General features: G+C 46.8%; 1 long non-coding RNA gene across 1 annotated transcript in view; it reads right to left on the reverse strand.

The window, feature by feature from the left end:
* LOC129623241 (uncharacterized) overlaps positions 1 to 17,392 on the reverse strand; it is a 164,091-nt gene that overhangs the window by 52,166 nt on the left and 94,533 nt on the right. The window lies entirely within an intron of this gene.

The following is a 17,392-nucleotide window of genomic DNA, read 5'->3' on the forward strand; positions in this document are numbered from 1 at the left end:
GGACATTTGAACCATAACATAATCTCTTTTTCTTACTTCAGCATGCCCAGAAAAACCATCAATAAAATTTCTAGGGCTTCTCTAAATACTTTCGATTAAAGACACACATTAAATGCATCACGGTGCCTCCCAAATTATGAATTTTTTAGAGACAAAACTAATGTAGCCCTAGAGTCTTCTCCTGTTATGGCAGACTTAAAAATTCTCTTTATGGCCTTTTCTGATTATAAAAATAATTCACCTCATAAAAATTCAAACCAAACAGAGATGAAGTAGACTGCAGGAGTCCCTCAGGGTCAGGGTCAGGGTTAGGAGCAACACAAAGCCAGGAGTGTCTGCTATGCATGTTACTTGGCAATAAAACCTCATGACCTTGCAGTTGGACAGGGCACTAACGACAAGACGGTTCCATCGTCACAGTCACATGGGCCTCTTTCAGATGTCCCGCCTCCTGGGGATGGAGAGGTGGAGGCCTCAGGCTCCTGGCCTGTTCTGTTCTGTGTATCATGCAACACAATTCCACAATTCTATACATGCTTACTGAGTGCCAAGCTCTAAGACGTTGATGAGCAGGGCAGACAAAAGACACAGATCGCTTCTCTCCATGGCCGGTCTGAAGGGAGATAGACCTAAAGAAAATTGGCCACACTCCTCATGCACAATTGTAATCAGTGATGAGAACTCCTGAGGAAAGGAAACTGGTCCTAAGAAAACAGGTAACAGAGGACTCTGCCCTAGATGGGATTGAGGACAACTTCCCTGATGAGATGATGCTGAGATCAGAAAGGATGGGGCAGTGAAGTGGGAACCCTGGGTGTTGCAGATGGCAGGGACAGCATGTGCAAAAGCCCTGTGGTAGGAGGGGATCTCTGCAGTTCTAGGAAGGCTTGCAGGGAACAGAGAAAGGTGTATAATGCAGTGGAATCAGGCAACGTTTGTCAGTCAGTCTAGGGTTTAAGCAGTCAGGAGGGTTTAAGCTGGATTTGAGCATGTGGATCAGTGGGGTGCCTGGTGGGGGTGGGGAGGCATGCTGATGCTGGTCACAGCTGGAGGGTGGATAGGGCAGGGCAAGAGTAGTGGCTGCATTATTGATGGGTATAACCCCAGCTTGTGGTCTACTGCGACTGTCCTGGCCAAAGCAGCTGAACATGCCTGGGGCTGGCATGTGCCTCCAAAGCCTCTTACGGCCACAGACACAACATTACTGCTTCTGTGACTGGCTTCCAGATCCTAGTCCACCCTGCCAGCCCAACTGCATCAGTTTCCCTGAGGAAGCTTCCTTTAAAGTGTTAGTTGCTCAATCGTGTCCGACTCTTTGTGACTCCATGGACTCTAGCCTGCCAGGTTCCCTTGTCCATGGAATTCTCTAGGCAAGGATACTGGTGTGGGTAGCCACTTCCATTCTCCAGGGGATCTTCCCAACACAGGAATTGAACCTGGGTCTCCTGCCTTGCAGACGGTCTCTTTACCAACTGAGCCACCAGGGAAGTCTACTCCTATACATATCGATTCTTATTCAGACGGTCTCAGGAGGACCCAGGAATCCAGTTTTAAAGCTTCTACAGGAGTCTCAGATGTGTGTCCACATTTTTTTCCATTTTCTCCACAAAGATTTGCTTGGGAAGATGGTGTTGAACCTTGGACTGAGCCCTGGGTGTTAGTTCAGTTCTACTACTCCTAACAGTGTGGCCTCAAACAAATGGCTGCACGTCATGAACCTCAACTTCACCATCTGTAAATTGGGCATCATATTTATTTTCTTCCTGTGTGCCTGGGCGGGGGGGCATGGAGGGTGTTTTGAGGATCTAATGAGATGCTGAATTTGAAAGTTTAACACAAATACCTGATATTCTTTACCTGCAAACAAACTATAGTTTTAAGTGTGGATAACGCATTCAGAATTTATTGCTCGGTGCTTTGGCCCTTTTTCCTCTGGTTACCTTTTGTAAGTGAAAGCTGTCCAAAGGCATTGATGCTTGGTTCCAAAGGCACCCTCCCTATTCTCTGAGGAAGGGGTGGTCTCCCCCCGCTTTCCTAAGGGTCTGTCCTCCCTCTAGGCAATGGCCACAGTGTCCCCTTTCACGTGCTCATACACTTGTCCCCACTGCGGCCAGCATTGCTGTTCCCGCTGCCTGTTTGCTATGTGCCAGGCATTGAACTTAACTCTTTACGCTTATTAAAAGTTACCCCCCATCACCCTCATTAAAGATAAGGAAACTGAGCTGTGAAGAGGTCAGATAATTTACTGAGGGTCATGTGGCCAGGAAAGCAAGGAGCTATTTAACCACTCTCTTATACCATTATTTGTAGGAGGCGTCTGACCATTAGTCTTAAATTTTACCTTTGCCTTTCTTCCAGAAGAACAGGGGTATCATAAGGCAATGGTGACTCTTCAAGTGAGTGTAGATACAACCTTGAGTCTCATTAAGCAGTGGAAATACCCGTAAGATTGTGAGCCTCCTGAGGGCAAGGACATACTCATTCATCATTGGGTGAATGGCATAGATCAGGTGTTTGGTAAAGTTTGTTGATGAATGAAGTACTGACACAGTTTACACAATGGCACAACATAATATTTATCCCATGAGATGATTTTTATACCTATTAGAAGGAAGACAAAGGTGAGGCATGAGAACAAAGAGAACACCAGCATGGAAGCCAGATGGATGGATCACAGCTTTGTTCACAATAGTTATCATGTGACTATGTGGCACTGAACTAGGTACTCATCCCCTGGAATCTCCACATTGTGTGTTTGTGTGTAGTCACTCAGTTGTGTCCAACTCTTTGCAACCTTATGGTTGCAACCTTATAGCCCATCAGGCTCCTCTGTCCATGGGTTTTCAATCCTCGCATTCAGTTCAGTTCAGTTGTGTCCGACTCTTTGCAACCCCATGAATTGCAGCACACCAGGCCTCCCTGTCCATCACCAACTCCTGGAGTTCACTCAGACTCACGTCCATCGAGTCAGTGATGCCATCCAGCCATTTCATCCTCTGTCATCCCCTTCTCCTCTTGCCCCCACTCCCTCCCAGCATCAGAGTCTTTTCCAATGAGTCAACTCTTCGCATGAGGTGGCCAAAGTACTGGAGTTTCAGCTTTAGCATCATTCCTTCCAAAGAAATCCCAGGGCTGATCTCCTTCAGAATGGACTGGTTGGATCTCCTTGCAGTCCAAGGGACTCTCAAGAGTCTTCTCCAACACCACAGTTCAAAAGCATCAATTCTTCAGCACTCAGCTTTCTTCACAGTCCAACTCTCACATCCATACATGACCACTGGAAAAACCATAGCCTTGATCCTCACATTACTCATAGGTAAAATGGAGGTGTTTATAGCACCATTTACATAGTATTTTCTTGAAGTTAAATGAGATGATGCATAAAAGCATCAGGCACATAGTAAGTGCTCAGTAAATACTGGCTCTTGCCAGTGGAAATAGAACTGATGAATTCTGGTCATTTGGCTTCAGTTGAATGTTCTTTACCCTAGATTTGAAGTATGTGAACAGTATGTTTATACTAAACAAATACATAGCAGAATATTAGAGAATTTATGAAAATACTTACCCAAAGAGTTGGCATTTGCATTAATGGAAACCAAAGTAGTAGGACCCTCGGGACTGAACATGGGTGTGTGTCTTTGACAAACTTGGGTCCTTGAAACTAAGAAAGATGGTCCTCTCTGCTTATAATACAGTGGCCAGCACACTGACCCTGGCTTATTGTCACCAACTAATTTCAATCGTTACCTGAGGCATCACTTGAGAATGGAATTCATCTAGTCAACAATCATTTATTGGGCACCTATTGTACCAGCCTATTGTAGGGATCACTATAGTGACTCAGACGGTAAAGTGTCTGTCTGCAATGCAGAAGACCCAGGTTCAATCCCTGGGTTGGGAAGATCCCCTGGAGGAGGAAATGGCAGCCCACTCCAGTATTCTTGCCTGGAAAATCCCATGGACGGAGGAGCCTGGTAGGCTACCGTCCATGGGATGGCAGAGAGTCAGACACGACTGAGCAACTTCACTTTCACCTCCCTCTTGAGCCTCCTCCCATCCCATCCCTCTAGGTCATCACACAGTGCCAAGTTGTTATATAGCAACTTCTCACCAGCAGTCTATTTTACACATGGTACTGTACATAGGTCAATGCTACTCGGGGTCTGTTATAGTCCATTTCTTCTTAGTGGTAAAGTTGTGAACAAGTCTCAAAGCCCATTTCTGCTTGGAGGAAATACAGGTAAGAAATGGTCATGGATACAAAACAGAGAGGAGTAGAGTCCAAGGATCCATGAAAACGTCTCCTGATGGCAGATACCCTCTGCCTGCAGAGAGAACCCCATGCCTCATCCTGATGTAATCTGACCATCCTTTACAATGCTGTCCCCAGGGATGTGCATTCTTGGCTGGATGGAACAATGAAGGGAGTCCCTTTGATTTCCATGATGAGACTTAACCTCCCTTCAGTGTAGATTCACAGAGATGGTAGTTTAATAGAGAGATTTAAATTATCCAAAATTAACTACTGAAAACATAAAACAACATTTACAAGAGACTAAACAATATTTATGGTCTTGGCCTCTTAGCTACTGATACAGAGATAACTAGAGTTAAAAACATTGGTTTACATGTCCTCTTACTAGGGAAGTGTTTACTTCCAAAGAAACTGTGTTCTCATTTCCAGATCATATTTTCTGAGTGTCCTAAACCCAGCACTGGAGCTGGCAGAAAGGACATAGCTACAATTTGTGTTGTGCCTTTTCATTTATATGAAAGGCAAATGCCTTACATAGGACCTGCCTTGTAGAATTAGCTTAGTAATCAAATGAGATCATGTATGTAAAACAGCACAGTGTCTGGCATGTTATAAGCTATAACTATTTGTAGTGGATTTCTGGTGTTGGTCTGCCTAGCACCCATCTCTCCCTTGGGGAACAGTCCTCCCGTTTCCCATGGCCTTGGTAGGTATGGAACCCAGACTGGGCTGATCATGGTACCCTGTCCCTTATTTACGGCAGACAAGAGTTATGTCAACATGCAAAAATATGCAGAAATGAAAACCGGGTGGACAGAGAGACAGTCCTGACATACTTGTGGCCAACCGTAAACCCAGATTGCTATTTAATACCTCCTCATGCAGTTCTGTCAGCTGCTCTGAGCTGAGTCACAAAGGTGAGCCAAAAGTTCCTCTTTTGCTTAAGTGACTTGAGTTGGGTTTCTATAACGTACTGTTGGGATCATGAGGACGTGAGAACGTGAAGCTGCAAGCCTGTACGACAGGAGGATGGGATGAGGCCGTGCCCTTTCAGGAGCCCACAGCTGAGAGGTGAGAATGTTCTTGGTCCATTCCCCAGGTCTTAGTCACTGATGTTTCAACCAGATGCAGAACATCTCCTTTCATCTTCCTCTCACCTGTTCTGGATGAGTTACATCACGTGGCTCATCCCCAAAAGTCCCCTTCCCTTCCGAGTCTCAGAGACAAAAAGTAGGCTGAGAAAGGGAACCAGGTCTTAGTGACGGGGACCCCTCACTTGTTTAGACAAGGAAGGACACCCAGTGGTCAGTCCAGGGGCTGGAAGGAAAGCAAGGTGGGCGTAATGAGCAGTGAAATTTAAACTGGAAAACAGGCACTAATCCCAGGGCACTTCCTGTGTTTCATTCACCTTTGGAGTCCCCAGGGTGAGTGCAGTATCAGGTGCTTCACTGAGTCCTCTGGAAGGTCTCAGTGAGTGGAAGGAATCTGAGTAGGCAAGTTCACTCGGGTTATAAGGCCATAAGGGACGAGGCCCTTAGTGGGAGCTGACAAGGCTTGAGACCTGCCTCCTGCCTTCAAGGAGCTCCACCAGAGAGAGGGAGGCGAGGAAATCGCTGTACTGGGGGAATTCAGTATATCATGGAGATATGATTCCACATCCACGGGGTGGAGCTCTCTCTTGAGAGGTTGGAAGGGCCGGGGAGTGGGGTGTCTGCTGGCCTCTGGTGGGGAGGGAGGGGGAATGGTGACTAGGATTCTGAGTGTGAAGAGTGAAGCCGAAGATCAGGCAGCTGTGGGTTAAGGGAAGCAGGAGCTTTAGACCTGCAAGGGGTCAGGAAGATATAGCTGAACAGATAAAATGAGAACTGTCCTGGTGGGCGTGGGGGTTTGTAGTAGTTAGGACGTGTGGGAGGGTGGTGGAGAGATTTCTGCTCACACATTCAAATCTGTTGATCAGGTAGCATTTGACCTTGAGTGACTGGTGGGACAGCTGCCTTTGGTGGCAATGCAGAGGTGTGGACAGAGTGCTGTTCTTGACAGCAGCATCCAGGAGCTTGTGAGTAAAGGCAAATCCTCCACCCTACCCTAGACCTGCTAATTCAGAAACTTTAGGGGTGCAACCCTGCTGCTTGTGTTTAACAGGCCTTCCAGATGGTTCTGATGTCTGGCCTCGTGCAGTCCACGTTCAAAGAATGTCTAGGGGGGCCAGGCAGGCAAGGTGGGCTGGCATCTGATTGCAGGATCCTGAAGGCCAGATTCAACACTTAAGGTTTCCCTGGTAGTTTAGCTGATAAAGAATCTGCCTGCAATGTGGGAGACCCTGGTCCAATTCCTAAGTTGGGAGGATCCCCTGGAGGAGGGCATGGCAACCCACTCTAACATTCTTGCCTGGAGAATCCCTATGGACAGAGGAGCCTGGTGGGCTACAGTCCATGGGGTCACAAAGATTCAGACATGCACATAGCACAGACATAGGGCATTTTCCCTGTACCACTGAGAAGCTACGAAAAGTTTCTGAACATGAGTCATGTTTTCTCTCGTTCACTCAGCTAATGTATATTGTATACCTGCCATGTGCCAGGCCCCACACTGGACATGGGAGAAAATACACCAATGTGAGTTCAGGCCAGCATTTTAAGTACAAACTTATCTGGAGACAAGATTGCCATTGTCTGTCTTTTTAAAAAAAAAAAAAAAATCTGATTTACAAATGGGAAAAAACACCTATTATGCTCTCCAGAAACAACTCTGCTGCTTGTCTGTGCCAACAGAAGTTATTCAGCTAAATGTTTACTAAAATCTCAAACACTAGGGATGGGAACTGATGAAGGGAAAACAGGGGCACACACACACACACACACACACACACACACGCTCACACACAATGAATGGAAAGGGGTGATGGGAGGGTCAAAGGAACAAACTTCCTGATGTAAAATAAATGAGTCCTGGAAATGTCATGTACCATGCAGTGGCCATAGTTAGTAATGCTGTGTTAGAGACCTGAAAGTTGCCAAGAGAATAGATCTTAAAAGTTCTCATCACAAGGAAAAAAAAAAATCTGTAACCATGTGAGATGAAGGAAAGTACCTAGGCTTCTTGTGGTGACCCTTTTACAGGGTGTACAGATATCAAGTCACTATGCTGCACACCTAAAACGAATACACTGTTATGTATCAGTCATATCACAGTTTTTAAAAAAAAATTAAACAAGGGGGTGGGAAGGAAGCATTTTTCTCCTGTCCATGCTGCCTGTCAGAGAGCTGCCTTTTACAGAGTTCTCAGATGGACCTGCAGCCTTGGAAGGTGAGGGCCGATTAGCTCCAAGTGTTTCTATGTTTACCTAACAGTTTTGGAGGGTGGGAGGGGAGAGAAGGGAGGAGAAGGAAGGAGTCAAGTGTGGGAGGCTTGCTCCTGTTCTCAGACATCAGTCCTGGCTGCTCAAGGAAACTGGAGCTTGACTTCAAAGGCAAACAGGTCTTATCATCTGAGTCCAATGAAACAACCAAGGTGCTCGTCTGGAAGGTCACGTGCCCTCAGGACAACTTTCAAGCCTTTTTACTGTCTATGCAGGCATGCACGCTAAATCACTTCAGTGGTGTCCAACTTTTTGCAACCCTATGGATTGTAGCCTGCCAGACTCCTCTGTTTATGGGATTCTCCAGGCAAGAATACTGGAGTGGGTGGCCATTCCCTTCTCCAGGGGATCTCCCTAACCAAGGGTTTGAACCTGGGTCTCCTGCACGGCAGGCAGATTCTTTACCATCTGAGCCACCAGGGAAGCCTTTACTGTCTGGCCAAACTGGGGGTGAGGAGGGGGAGGCTGGAGCACCTCCGGGGGTCCCTGTCTGCGGCCACAAGTCTCCTCTATGTTCCCATCTGGCACTCTGAGGTTGGTGGACCTGGCCCTCCCCTGGGGAGAAACCTACTAAGGCTAGTGGTGATTGCACCAAGTGGCAGAGGACCGGACTCAGAGGTGTCCCGGGGCTGTTCCAGTTTGAGTTTCTGTCTGGCCTGTAAGAAAAGAGACAGGTTTCTGATCTCCCCTAAATCCTTTGTCTCCCAAGTCTACACCCCTCTGCCTCCCCAACAAACCAATTATCGTCCACTCCTTCCTCTGAGTGGTCCTCTGCTGCTGCTGCTGCTGCTAAGTCGCTTCAGTCGTGTCCAACTCTGTGCGACCCCATAGACGGCAGCCCACCAGGCTCCCCCGTCTCCGAGATTCTCCAGGCAAGAACACGAGTGGGTTGCCATTTCCTTCTCCAGTGCATGAAAGTGAAAAGTGAAAGTGAAGTCGCTCAGTCGTGTCTGACTCTTCGCGACCCCAGGGACTGCAGCCTACCAGGCTCCTCCATCCATGGATTTTCCAGGCAAGAGTACTGGAGTGGGGTGCCATTGCCTTCTCCAGAGCAGTCCTCAGCTGGCTCCAAATCAGAGGAAAGGACCAGAAGAGAGAAACTGAGAAATCTCCGTGTTCAGTATCACCCGTGCCACCTACCCTGTTTCTGTGTCCTGTGTGTGATAATGCAACAGCAGCCTGACTGATGCATGACCCCCTCCTCATTTGCTTCCTGAGGATTGTTTATTAGAGACCAGCATTCCAGAGAGCAAGGGCCAGCTTGAACACAGCAATAAGCAGCTCACCGTCACCGGCATGATGGAGCTTATGTTTAACTAATTACATTACAGAGGGGTGGGTGGCAGGGAGAAGGGGGTGGGGCATTATAATTGGATGAATTAAAAAAAAAAATAGTTTTTTAAAAATCTCAGGCTTAATTTAGTAAATGTCAATTACAAAGGGAGTTACTAAACTGCAGATTATTTGCATTAGATCCTTAATCACCACTTCATTTGTACCGGGGATCATCAATAGAGATTCTTGAGAATGCGCCGTCAGAATAAATGATGGGTCCTAATGAGGTCTTTGTTCTTCCTGAGTCTCTCTTCAGAAGCTCTTTCCTCCCTCTGTGGAGAGGCACAGAGTTTTCCAAACAGGGTGGAGACACCTTAAATTAGAAATGGAGCGTGTGAAGAAATCAAGAGTTTTTCAAGCTGGCTTCACCACCGGGAGAGAGGACGCCATACTCCTCCTCCAGCTCTCTTCACGGGGTTTTTTAATTTCCCTCATATGCATTAGCTCTGCTGGGCTGCTATGGATGCGTCTGCTCCCGTGCCGGCCACAGACATCCGCCTTTATTAGCTGGCAACAGAGAAAATGGCCTTTCTGGACCTTCCTCTTGCGAATAATGGATATGCTGCTGTAGACCTTCCTGCTTCTGTTTTTTCTGCTTCCTCTGAAGAAAGTGCATCCAGTGGTCCCTGGCCACTAGGTCTTTATTGGAAAAGCTGTTTTCCAAGATCATTTAGCTCTAAAAAAGTGATGAACCCACAGGGGCTTTGAGACTGTGTGTGTGTGTTAAGATCCATTTTGTAAGAGAGGGTCTCTTTTTTTGGGGTGGGGTGAGAGGAGTAAGGAAAGGGTAAAGTAAATAAAAATCTCTTATCTAAATCCTAATACCTGCAGTTCTTTCCTTCATATGCCACCTCCTATTCTGCAGGGCTTTATAAAGCACTTGTTTATTATCTTATAGGTTAAAAAAAAAAATTTCCCTCATCCTGCAAATGAGAAAACTGAGGCTCAGAAAGGTTAAGCGACTTGCCCAAAGTCAGTCAGCGTAGGGGGTGCCAGACTGAGGATTTCAGTCCATGTCTCTGAATCCTGTGCTCCTTCCAATACCCCAAACCACTTCTCACGGGCTGCCGGCAGTCCGCACATTCACCCCATTTGTGGAGGTCGGCATCTTCACTTTCACGCATTGGAGAAGGAAATGGCAACCCACTCCAGTGTTCTTGCCTGGAGAATCCCAGGGACAGGGGAGCCTGGTGGGCTGCCGTCTATGGGGTGGCAAAGAGTTGGACACGACTGAAGCGACTTAGCAGCAGCAGCAGTGTGTTATCCATTTCAACTTCATTTCTGAATCTGTGTATTTCAGCAACAGTTTTGTTTCAGAGGACTCCAGAGAATAGCCTTACTTAACCTTCCTCTGGAGGTATGTCTCTTTGGTGGGGAGCAGAGAAGAGGGTGGAGGGGGGAGCGGAAGGGAGCAGCCAGCAGAGAATTTTCCCAGTTTTCCACTGCAGGAAGCCAAGCCCCGGGGAATCAGACAAATCCACGATTCTCCTGGCATTCTGAACGTTTGCCAGGTCCCTGCTCTTTGCTCTCCCTATTCTTCTGGGCTGGTTCCAAGTGTGGAGGAATGTCTGCTGAAGTGTTTGTGTTGGGGTTGTGTGTGTTCTGGGGGGAGTGCGGGGAGACTGATGCTGGCAAGAAGGAGGGTGTTTACGAAGAGTCCAGCCAAGCCTTGGGGTCACAGGGGCTGGTCCAAAGTAGGAAGTGTCCTCTGAGCTGGAGGGTCATTTATGTCCTCCAGAACCTCCTGTATTCTGTAGCTTCCTCTGCTCTAGCTGGCTACCCCCTCATGGTGCAGATAGAATGTGTGTGTGTGTGTGTGTGTGTGTGTGTGTGTGTGTGTTAAGTCGCTTCAATTGTGTCAGATAGTATACTTTGGTGAAATGTTTTTAAGCTAAATAACTGGATTCAAATCCCACTTCCACTTGTTAGCTGACAGATCTGGGCAAGTCACTTAACTTTCCCAAGGATCAGTTTTCTCATATATTGAATGAGAATATTAACATCCACTCTCTGGGCTGTTCTGAGGTTTAAACGAATGATGTAAAGCAAAGAGCAAAAGGTGGCTTTGATTAGTAGAGGGTTTGAGGCAGCCAGGAAGTGGGAGGATAATAAAAGGAGACTGCTTGTCCCACAAAGACATTAGCAAGAGGGCAGGAGTGGGTTCAGTGATGAGACAGCTTGCAAGGACTTTTGCAAATAGGCCATATGCTGGCTCTGGGGGAAACACTGAGAAACTAGTTTGAAAAGCACAAAAGTCATAAAATAGCACTGGTATTATTGGTTTTTTCCCCTTAGTGTGAGCAAAAATATTCAAGCTGACAAAGCCAAGCCAATCTTCTGGGAACATGACTCTAAATTTACTTGTGAATCACCTCAGCTTCCTTCCAAGAGAAAGACACCCCCGTCCCTTCACCCAACACCCCCATCTATGACGCATTAGGATCATAACGTCTCAGTTTCTCCCACCAAAATCATAGTCCCTCGTCGTGGGCTTGAGGACAGCCCTGAAGTCTGGTACTGTTTCCTTGTCAGTCCCTCTGGCGGTTGGAGTCAGTTTCCAAAACACCCTATCAAGGGAGCGGGATGCGCGCCAAGCCCTACAGTGGACACTAGGTGGCGCCGGACCCCACATTATTCAGGCAACTTGACACCGCTTCCCTTTCTGGAAAATTGTGGCTGAGTGACGTCCTCTTCTCCGAGAAGGGGGCTATTTCAGTTTATGCCATAAGCATAAAGGGCCACTAGAAGATTGCCCCCGGCTTTTCTGCTAACTGGGACAATTGTCCGGATGTGACTGCGGAAGGCCGTTCTCAGACCTGAAGCTGGAGACCCAGCAGTCAGTTGCTGAGCTATATATAACTTGTTAGGAACAAGTAGCTCTTTTCAATTTCTGCTCTGCCCAAAGGGCCAGGAAGGAAAAGAACTTTCTCCCTTAGGAAGAGTGGGGGGCGGGGAAAGTGGCAGATGCCCAGGCTCCTCCCTGAACTGCCTGGCATCTGCCCTGCCCGGAAGGAAGGGAGCCGAGGACTTCCAACCCTGACCCCAGGCCATTTCATTCCAGGCCCCACCCCCTGTCTGGCGGGGACCAGCCATCCGTAGTGCCCCTGACGAGTTGGGCTGTGCGTTTATTTTCTGTCGAGGGATCTGAGCTGAGGTTGCCATTAAGTACCCGCTTAATTTCATTGCACTGAGAGTACACTCTCACATGGGTCTGTGGCATACTGGGATCCTGAGGGCTGTGATCACAAAGTTCTTATGGACAACAGCAGGAAGTGGCAGTTATAAAGTCATTTCCAGTTTTCTAAGTGTTTATGAGCACTCTACCCACAGAGGCAGGTGAATTTCATTTTCTGATTCCAGATAAAGTGACTGACCCGCCAGGGTCTCACTGGAGCTGCTGGCACTGATGTCTCTTTGAAACAGTGATGATCCTTGCTGCTTACTATCATTTTCACTGTTATGTTCCCTTTTGTGTAGGAGGCCAAACAGAACACTTGCCTAAGGACAGCTTTTGGCTACTGAGTTTCTGTTTGGCTCATGCTATCTAGGCAAAGGGTCGTCCCAGCTGGTTCAGTTCAGTTCAGCCACTCAGTCGTGATCCAGCTGGTGTTAGTGGTTAAAAAGAACCTCCTGCCTGCCAATGCAGGAGACATAAGAGAGAAGGGTTGGATCCCTGGGTCAGGAAGATCCCCTGGAGGAGGGCATGGCAACCCACTTCAATATTCTTGCCTGGAGAATCCCAATGGACAGAGGAACCTGGCAGGCTACAGTCCAGAGGGTTGCAAAGAGTGAGACATGACTGAAGTGACTTACCACGCACGTATCTAGGCAAAGGAGAGCTGAATGTGGAGAGCCAACTAAGTGGGGTGAACGCTGAGCAGACCCTCGACTTCTTGGGCGGGCAAGAGTTTCCTTCAGTGGGAGATGGGCTCTGCAGAGTTGGAGGGGGATGTGTTGGGAGGGCAGATGTGTTGGCGGTGCTGTTGAGAAGACAACAGGGGAGTGAGTCCCCATCAACCAGGCAGTCAGCACATTCATGGGCACCTACCATATAGAATAGAAATACTGTGGCTCCAGTCTGCCTCCAAAGAGCTGGTGGTACACTGTCAGTGGGGCAAGTATAGCATGTACAGACAAAAAGAAAATGAATGACTCAGAGGAGTCCTAGGGAATATCCTAGCTTGGTTGTGTGGCGCTTCCCTTTGAAGCAAAGAGGAGGGAAGGGGTTGGTGGTGTTAGAAGGAGATGGGAGGAAGGGGCCAGTTGGGACTGCTGGTGGCCTGGGCTGGACCTGAGAGTCTGCATAACATGGGGCTTGTGCCCAGGTCATGTCCAGGCTGTAGACGTCCTGCTTGGGTCAAAGGGGAATCAAAGGTGCAGAGTGCCTGGGGGGTATATTGTACCTACAGGATACCTATGCTGTGGCCTAGGAAGCCAGAGGAAGTCACCTGGGGCAGGTGAACTTTCTACTCTTGAACTTTATATTCTCCTGCCCTCCTCCCAAAAGGTTCTGTTCCTTAGGTCCTTGGAGGTGTGGGCACAGTTCTAGGCCCATCACCGCCACTTCTGGTCAGTCCTGGCAACTCTGCTCTGGACTTTCTCCTTCCTCCCCACCCCCACCCACCACCACTGACACATTTCAGGCCTCATCACACCTGGTCAGAAGGGCTTTTAAAAATAAAATGATTTCTATAGGAAAAGTGCACATGGAAATGAGTGTGCATGGATAAATCTGACAAAAGCATTTATAGTAAAAGTAAGCCTCCCTTTCACTCTAGGTCCCCAGCCTCCCAAGTCCTCTCCACAAAGCAGTCCTCACCTTTTTCTCCCTACCAGCCCAAGCCTTGTCCAACCACCCTTTTCTGCTTTCTAGAATCTAGTTCTTTAAAGCACAAATTGATCCTGTTTGCCCTTGGCCTTGGATGGGTGAAAATGCTAACTCCTTGGCCCAACCATCAGTCCCTGTAGACTTCTCCAACCTTCTCTGCACCCCGCATACCGCCGCCAGCCCCTCACAAGCTGTGCTCCTGCTGGGCCCACGTATTTGCAGTGGCCTAAATCCACGTTCTTCTCTGTCAGAGTGTATATTTTAAAATAATTTTTAATTTACTTTTTTGAATAGATAACACCAATACACACATACATAATAATCTATGCTCCTAACCACTATTTATTAATTTCTTGTATTTCCTTCCAGATCATTTTTATGCATAGCCTTCTCCCTTTTTTACTCAAATGATAACATGTAAGTCATACTTTCTATATCTGTGTTTTAAACATTTAGTCATAATATCTTAGAAACTTTTCCGTAGCAATTCATAAAGAGCTTTCTCATTGTTTTCCATAGCTCTGTGGTATCCAATTGCTTGGATACACTCTAATCTGGCAAACTTTTTTGTGAAGGACCAGATAGTCAATATCTGAGGGTTTTTGGCCATCCGGTCTCCATGAAACCACTCCCCTCTCTGCCGTGGTGCAAATGGAGCCCTGGGTGTTGTGTAGACAAAGGGGCCTGGCTGTGTTCCGTATACTTCTACTTATGGACACTAATGTTACAATTTTATATGGTGTTCATGCGTCATGAAATTAAATTCTTCTTTTGATTTTTTTCAACCATTAAAAAATTTTAAAATGATTCATAGCTTCAGGCCCTACAATAGCTGGCAGAGGGGCCAGTTTAATGAGAGTTCACTGACCCCTAACCTAGTCAAAAGTGAAGTCACTCAGTCGTGTCCGACGCTTCGTGACCCCATGGACTGCAGCCTACCAGGCTCCTCCGTCCATGGGATTTTCCAGGCAAGAGTACTGGAGTGGGGTGCCATTGCCTAATGAGCATTTAAATAATTTCTGATTTTTTCCTGCAATTTATAAGCATGTACACATGTCACTTTATATGCATCAGATAGATTTTTCTGTAGGGTCAGCTCTAAGAAGGAGGGTTGCCAGGTCAGAAGGTGTATACATTTATTTTGATGTGTGTGTGTGTGTGTGTGTGTGTGTATGTTAAGTCTCTTTAGTCGTGTCCAACTCTGTGCGACCCTTTAGACTGTAGCCCACCAGGCTTCTCTGTCGATGGGATTCTCCAGGCAAGAATACTGGAATGGGTTGCCATGCCCTCCTCCAGGGGAATCTTCCCAACCAAGGATCAAACCTGCGTCTCTTGTCTCTCCTGCATTGGCAGGCAGGTTCTCTACCACTAGCGACACTTGGAAAGCCCAGGTTTATTGTGATAAAGATTGTTAAATTGCCCTTTGGGTCTGGCCTAGTGGACATGCTCACCAGCAATGGACGGAAATGTCTGAGTCCTCACGGATAACCGTGTATTTTCAAACTTGTGTTTTTGCCACGCTAATAGGTTAAAAAACACAAGAGGCATCTCAGCACATAGCCATTTGGATTTCCTTTTGTTTCTGTGAGTTGTCTTTTCATTACCTTTGCTTGTATTTTTATGAATCTTTTCTTTAGAGATCTGTTTATATTTTTGTAATTTAAGGAGATTAGACCTCTGTCTGCAAAGTTGCATATATTCTTTGCAGGTTTTAATTTGTTTGTTACTTTGCTTACACAAGTTTGCTTGTTTGGCGTGCACAAGCTCTAAATTTTTTTTTAAACTTTTATTAGGTGAATTTATCAACTTGTTATTTTATTAGCTTATGGTTTTTAAGTCATAATTAGGAATAATTTTCCCACTGTAAGATTATAAAAGAATTCTCCCATGTTTTCTCTTGGTACTTGTGTGGTTTTATTATCAAAATGTAAATGTTGAATCCATTTGGAATTTATTCTGGTATATAGTATGAGGGGGCTTCCCAGGTGGCACAGTGGTAAAGCATCCACCTAACAATGAAGGTGATGTAGGTTCGATCTCTGGGTTGGAAAGACCCCCTGGAGAAAGAAATGGCAACTCACTCTAGTATTCTTGCCTGGAGAATCCCCATGGACAGAAGAGCCTGGTGGACCACAGTCCATGAAGTTGCAAAGAATCAGACACGACTGAGCAAATAAGCACAAACGCACCCATGGCTTCCACTTAATCTTTTTCTAGATGGTTACCCAGGAATCTCAACACCATTTATTGAATGAGTCACTGGATTTGGAATGCCACCTTTATCGTATGCTAAACGTATTTATATTCTTCCAAACATATATAGTCTGTCTAGTCCAGGATTTCTCAGCCTCAACACTATTGACATCTTGGGCCAGATGCCATTCTTTGTTGTGGAGGGCTGTCCTGTGCAATGTAAGATTTTGAACAGCATCCCTGGCCTTTACCCATTAGATGTCAGTAGCAGGAACACATGCACACGTGCACACACACACACACACACACGTACTTGTAATATGCAAAAAAGAAAAGAAGAAAAGTTTCCAGATTTGCCATACATCCTCTGGGTGACAAAATCACTCCTCTTGAGAACGACTGATCTAGTCATTCCATGTTGCTCTTTTTTTTTTTCATAGCTTCTTGTTTCTTCTTATTTATTTCATCACTGTGTGTTTATACATGCTGATCCATCTCTTGGAAGGTCCTCCAATTACTTTCCCATCAGGATTTGGCTCAGGGAGCCTTCTTGAACCACCCTGCTCTGTCTCCAATCAACAGGTGTGACCCCCATGAGAATTTCCATGAAATTTGCTTGTCTTTCACCCCTGAGCAGGCTGTCAGCTCCAAGAAGAGAGGGGCTTTGTTCCTGTCTTTATCTCCAGCCTCTGGCACTGAGTCTGGCACAGGGTAGAGGCTCTATCACTACTGGTGGATGAATGGATGAGTGGATACTTCTTTTACCCACCTCCCACCAACAGCCACAAGTTCAGTCAAAGCAGACAAAGGATGCGATTGGCTACTGGGAGCGCAGCCCTGGTGCTGAGAAACAGCCGGGGCGGGGAGAGCTTGTGTGTGCCTGGGCACACTAGTGATGAGATGTGTGCAGTCTCCTGTTTAATACCCTGCAGTCCCCAGCTATGGAGATGTACTCCGCTGCTTAAGAACAGGAAAAGGAGAGCTGGGGACAGCTGGCCATGTGGTTTCTTGGAAAAGCAGGATAAACAGTGATGACAGCGTGAGCCCTGGATTCTGACAGCTTATGTCAGATTCCTACTCTGTTCACTTACCAGGTACTTCACCTCTTTAAGTCTGTTTCTTCATTAGTCAAATGGAGGTAGTAACAGTACTCACCTCAGAGGTGAGCAATGCCCTCTTTGGCTGGTTGTTTATAGTCCCTCAATTCCTCCCAGTTTTCCTGCCTTAAACACCTTGGAGAGAAGAGAGAGAGAGAGACCAACCTGTTCTCCAAGGTATAAGCCAGGCGGTGTGGGAGAGAATGATGGTTTGGGGAGCCTCTGTCTGACTTCTCTAAGGCAAAGGGACCCTAGCATTGATGCGGAAAGAACCAGCTACTAGGTAAGAAGTGACTGCTTCGTCCCCCAACCCCCAGCCCCAA

Source organism: Bubalus kerabau, chromosome 11 (genome assembly GCF_029407905.1).
Source record: "Bubalus kerabau isolate K-KA32 ecotype Philippines breed swamp buffalo chromosome 11, PCC_UOA_SB_1v2, whole genome shotgun sequence".
In the NCBI taxonomy this organism is placed as follows: domain Eukaryota; kingdom Metazoa; phylum Chordata; class Mammalia; order Artiodactyla; family Bovidae; genus Bubalus; species Bubalus kerabau.